This window comes from Apium graveolens, chromosome 9 (assembly GCF_009905375.1).
Source record: "Apium graveolens cultivar Ventura chromosome 9, ASM990537v1, whole genome shotgun sequence".
NCBI classification, from domain to species: Eukaryota; Viridiplantae; Streptophyta; class Magnoliopsida; order Apiales; family Apiaceae; genus Apium; species Apium graveolens.
The window spans coordinates 116,413,916-116,420,410 of record NC_133655.1 but is presented as its reverse complement, the minus strand read 5'-3'; positions in this window follow the sequence as shown (position 1 = coordinate 116,420,410).

Genomic DNA, 6,495 nt, shown 5'->3' with positions numbered 1-6,495 from the left:
CTATCTCTACTAAGCTTGGATCTTGAAGAAACATAAGAAAACACAAAGTTAGTTTCTTGAAAACACTATTCACCGAGAACTTTGATGAATTGATTATCCATGTTAAACATGGAATCTTAAGCTTAAACTTATGGCTCATCTAAGTTATGAATTATGGAAGCTAAAGAAACAAACCTCTTGAATTATGAAGGTGTATAGCTTGAATTTTTAAAATTTCTCCTTTGCTTTTCATGGAAAAGCCGAGAGCAAAGAGTGGGGGAAGAAGAAAATGTTTTTGTTTTGGTTGCTTTTGATTTTTATGTTTGTTTTGCTTGTTAATTAGGTTGTTACCATGGTAAATATTGTGTGGCTCACAATCATCCAACAATTCCTTCCCTTATGTCATGCTTATGTCACCTTGCACATGTCTTAATGCTTCCACTTGTCCACACCTTGTGGTTTGATGATGTCACAATCCTTGGCTTCTTGTACAAGCTTGTCTCTTGGTCACTTATTTGTTTTACGGTTTGCTTATCTTTCGTTCTCGTTTATCGTTTGAGAGATCATATCCGGGATCTTATCACTTGGGTTCCCCTAAACCTTCCTCAATATTCTATATTCCTTTTTATGATCCCCTCTTAAAATCCTTGAATTTAAATCCTATTTATCTTGTTACCTTATACTCACTTCTTTCTGTATCTGGTGGATTTCTGGGAAAAATCAAAGTGTTCGGAATTGGATTCTAACGATCTTTACATACACTTATATACCATATAGAGTACTAATAAAATCTCAGAATATCAATAACAGAACCCCTACATAGTGTGGCATGAAAAGTTTTCTTATTCAGCATAATCTGCAAAATCACTATTCATAAGGGTTTCAAAAATTTCCAAAAATTGGGGATATTACACCTTATTCCTTTCAAATTGGTTTAGCTCCTCCTGCATACCTAAAATCCAATCAGGATCTAACAAAGCTTCTTCTACCTTTTTTGGCTCTTCCTTAGTGAGAAAGCTACTGTATAGACATTCTTCTTGAGTTGCTCTCCTAGTTTAAACTCTAGAAGATACATCACCTATGATAAGCTCAAAGGGATGATCCTTTGTCCATTTTCTTTATTGAGGTAGATTAGCTCTTGTTGAAGAGGACTCATTGTTGTCTTGATGTGTGATTGAGTTTTGATTATTTGAAATTCTCCCTGAGTTTATAGATCTTTGATTTGAGAGAGGGGAATTTTCCGTAAGTGATCTATTCTGACTTTCAGCTCCTTTTGATAACCCGACGGATAGTGAATTTTGAGTACCGACGGATAAGGCTAATTGTCTCTCGACGGATGATGCAGGTTGTCTACCGACGGATCATGCATTTTGTAACTTGACGGATGTTGAGTTAACAGCTTCATTGGAGGTAGATTTTCCTGCACTATCCTTAGTAGGGTTTTCTTGATCACTTTCATCATCACTATCATCACTAACCATCTCCACATTGTCAAATTTGAGGCTCTCATGGTAATCTCCATCTTGTAGTCCTTCAATCTTTTTATCATCAAACACAACATGTATTGATTCCATAACAATGTTGGTTCTCAGATTGTAGACTCTGTAAGCTTTACCAACAGCATATCCAACAAAAATTCCTTCATCTGCTTTAGCATCAAACTTCCCATTCTGGTCAGTTTGATTTCTCAAGATATAAAATTTGCAGCCAAAGACATGAAGAAATTTAGAGTTGACTTCTTGTTCTTGAACAATTTATAGGGAGTCATGCATTTTGCTTGATTAACTAGAGAAATATTCTGAGTGTAGCATGCAGTATTTACAGCTTCAGCCCAGAAATATGTTGGTAACTTAGACTCTTCAAGCATAGTTCTTGTAGCTTTAATAAGTGATCTGTTTTTTCTTTCTACTACTCCATTTTGTCGTGGAGTTCTTGCTGCTGATAACTCATGCATAATTCCATTGTCTTCACAGAATGTTCTCATAGTAGAACTCTTGAACTCAGTTCCATTGTCACTCCTGATTCTTCTAACTTTGAAATCAGGATGATTATTGACTTGCCTTATGTGATTGATAATGATTTCACTAGCCTCATCTTTAGACTTTAGGAAATATGTCCAAGAGAACTTTTAGAAATCATCAACAATTACTAAGAAAAATCTTTTCCTTGAAATCGATAATACATTGACTGGTCCAAACAAATCCATGTGTAGTAGTTGCAAAGGTTCTTCAATTGATGAATCAAGCTTCTTTCTGAATGATGCTTTGATCTGCTTTCCTTTTTGGCAGGCATCATATAATCCATCCTTAGAAATCTCCAATTGAGGAATGCCTCTAACCAGCTCTTTCTTTACAAGTTCATTCATGGTCTTGAAGTTTAGATGGGATAGCATCTTGTTCCATAACCAACTTTCATCCTGACTTGCTTTACTGAGAAGACAAGTAACAGATCCTGCAGTTGATGAGTTGAAGTCAGCTAGGTACACATTTCCTTTTCTCACTCCAGTGAGAACCACTTTGTTGCTTCTTTTGTTTGTCACAACACAGGCTTCCGAGTTGAAGGTTACTGAATTACCTTTATCACAAAGCTGGCTGATACTCAACAAATTGTGCTTGAGACCATCCACTAAGGAAACCTCTTCAATGATGATATTGTCTTTTGAAATCAAGCCATATCCCACAGTATAACCCTTGCTGTCATCTCCTAAAGTAATACTTGGGCCAGTTCTCTCCTTGAACTCTGTGAGCAGGGTAGAATCACCAGTCATGTGTCTTGAACAGCCACTATCCAAGTACCATAGGTTCTTTCTGTTTCCCTGCACACATCAAAATCAAATCAAGTTGATTTTGGTACCCAAGTTTCCTTGGGTCCTCCCTCGTTAGCTTTCTTTTTTTGTTTCTTAGGTTTGATCTCATTTGACTTGGGAATATCAGATTCATCATTAGTCATTTGAGTTGGACCTTTGAAACCATTCATTACAGCGGAATTATCATGCATATTTTGATTAACAGAAAATGGCATGCTATTAGTAAACATGTTATTCCAGTAAGGCATGTTAAATGGCATTTGTGGCATACTAAATGCAGCATAATAAGGATTAGGTGCAAATGGAATATTAGCAAATTGTGCATTCATATTCTGTGCAGATATAACATTCATAGGCGTAGAAGGCATGTCATTCATGTTGGGAAAATGAGGTGGCACAGATATGGAAGTAGGCATGGCAATTTTGCAATTAACAGACAAATGATTTACACTACCACACTTGACACAGATTTTTGTAGGAGCATATTTATCAGGTGTGTAGTTGTTATGCTTGTTAATTCCTACTTTACCATTTCTATTATTTTTCTTTTTAGCCTCTGTTTTGACCTCAATCTTTTCCAGTCTGTCACTCAATTGCTTGACAGTCATATGACCAACATTAGCCTTTTTCTCCTTCTTCACTTGACTGGATTCTCGTGGAACAAAATTCTTGGAAACTGATCCATATTTCTCATTTAACTTGACAAGTTTGGCTTTACCCACAGGCTTGCTCACAGTCGACGGATGAGGATTTATATCACTCGACGGATAACCCTTTTTGTTATCCAACGGATGACCCTCATCATCCGTCGAGTCTACATCTGTTAGCAATCCTTCAACCAAATTGGATTCCAGCTTCTCCTTATTCTTCTTCTAGGCTGCATCACAAAAGGACTCAATACCTTGAACTTTGGTGATTTGAGCATGAACATCTCTAGATGTTTTCCATGCCTTAATCACCTCCTATTCTCGTTCAAGCTGCTTCTTCAAGATCTCTTCTTTCTTTAAGGACTCAGTTAATTCATCCTTAGCAATTTTACACTCAATTCTTAGTTTATCAAATTCATTGAACTGAGACTCTAGCACATTATTCCTCTCCCTTAAAAACAAATTGTTTTCTTTCGTTTTAGCATTTTCCTTAGTAAGAGACTTAAGTGTAACACGTAAATGATATAATTCTGTAGACATGTCATTTATTGCATCATTACACTCAGCTTTAGACAAATGTGCAAGGTTAGTGGTGATTACCTGATTACTTGAAGAACTTGTATATGCTTTATCAAACTTGGCCATTAGGGCTAGATTGACATAGCTGACATCCTCATCTTCATCCTCATCCAGACCATCTGCTGCCAAGTCATTTTCTTCTGTAATGAAAGCCCTTTCCTTTTATTTGAGCAACTCAAAGTATTTTTATTTATAATCCACAGGCTCAAACTTTTTCTTGTGTGAATCTGACTTTCTACACTCACTGGCAAAGTGCCCTGCCAAGCCATATTTGAAACATTTGAATTTTGATTTATCCACCATGTTTCTATTTGACTTAGCTGCTCCAAAGTTCTTCTTGAACTTGAGCTTGGCAAATCTTCTGGAAAGAAATGCTAGATGTTCATCAATATCTTCCATGTCATCTTGGCTCAAAGAATCTTCATTTTCTTCTACCATCCCCTTGCCCTTGTTTTCACAGACCTTTAAAGTTGATTCAACAACTTCCATCTTCATCTCCTTCTCTTTCTCTAACTCAACAACTAGTGCAATGGATCCTCCTTTCTTCTTTCCTCTTTCCATCCTCTCATCTTGCTCTATTTCAAGCTCATAAGTTTTCAGGATGCCATACAGTCTCTCCAAAGTAAACTCCTTATAATCTTGAGAGTTTCTCAATGAGACTATCATAGGTTTCCATTCCTTTGGAATAGATCTAAGGAACTTAATATTGGAGTCTTTTGTCTGATAGACCCTTCCATGCAACTTCAGAGCATTTAGTAGTTTTTGAAATCTACTAAAAATGTTAATGAAAGACTCACTGTCTTCACTATGAAAGTGCTCATATTGCTTAATTAGCAGCTGCATCTTGTTTTCTCTAACTTGTTCAGTGCCATCACAAATAATCTGTATAGTATCCCAAACTTCCTTGGCAGTTTTGCAATTGATAATGTTGTCAAACATGTCACCATCAACTCCATTGAACAGAATATTCATGCCTTATTATCCTTCCTGACTTGTTCAATATCAGGATCAGACCATTCATGCCTTGGCTTGGGGACAGATGGCTCATTTCCAGTTGCAGCTCTCATTGGTACATGAGGGCCTCTTTCTATGCAATCTACATAGGCCTCATCTTGAGAAAGTAAATGAAGATGCATTTTTACCTACCACTGATGGTAATTATCTTTATCCAGATAGGAATCTTGACTCCATCATCCTTCTTCTTATCTTGATGTTTTGTTATGATCATCAAACTCTTTGTTTATCAAGAGCTTGCTCTGATACCAATTGTTAGTCCCTAACAATGCAACAAGAATTACAGGAGGGGGTTGAATGGAATTCTTGAAACTTTTTCTTGGTTTAAAAGTGTTTTAACTTAAAATATATATCAGTGTGAATTGATTTACAGAGTGGGGAATAATAACTTGGAATGAATCAAAACACAAGTAATTAAAAACACAAGCCTTTAAAAACTTTCTGGTGGATTTGAATGTATCCACTAGAGATGTATATTATATCAAGAGAACTCTGTGTAGCTAAATTAGCTCACAGCTGCTTACAAATATGAACAACTAAGTTTACTGAGAAATGCTAAGAAATACAGCTTAAAATTGTTTCTCTGAAAAAAATGTTCATAGTCTTGTTGTTCTATTTTCTACTTCTTGGTTTATATATCACCAAGATTATAAAGTAATAAGACAAGATAATAAAACAAAACCTATCAGTCTAATACTCTGCAGCTTCATTACTCTATTCCAGTATCTTTGAATATCTTCATAATAGCATGGAAATGGCAATGCTTCTTTGTTCTCAAAAACCCAGTTGAATAGGCTTCCACATCCCTTTTGCATACACTCGACGCATGTGACTGTGTTGTCACTATCAACGGATATTTGAATTGATCATCCGTTGAGTACATGATCATCCGTCGAGTTGTCTTGTTGATCATCGGTCGAGTAGCTTTGTTGATCATCTGTCGAGTAGCTATTGGCACTTGACTTCATTTCATTTATGCAGAATTACAAGACATTAATTATGTACATTTAATCAACCTATTCTGCATATCTAATTAAAGTCAACATGACTTATATGCTACTACAGAATCTATACAAAGATGTATGCAGAAATGAGCTACAGACTTATTATTACACAAGCTACTCACTCGATGGATAACAAATCATTATCCGTCGGGACTATAATAAGTCATCCGTTAGGGCTATAATAAGTCATCCGTCGGGACTATAATGAGTCATCCGTCGGGACTATATTTGCTTATCCGTCGAGTGATACATTTTTCACTAAGTTAAATCTATTAAGGTGTTTTGTTAATGAAATCATCAAGTTCACAACATATCCACAACAATCCTAAGGTTATCAGACTTGGTGATGGACTTGAAAGAATATCCATTCAAGCTCTCAGAACAGCCATTTATCAAATTGTTGATAGTAAAGAAGAAGAACTGATGCAGGTCAAGCACCGTTAGCTGAAGTTCTGAAGAAAGCTGA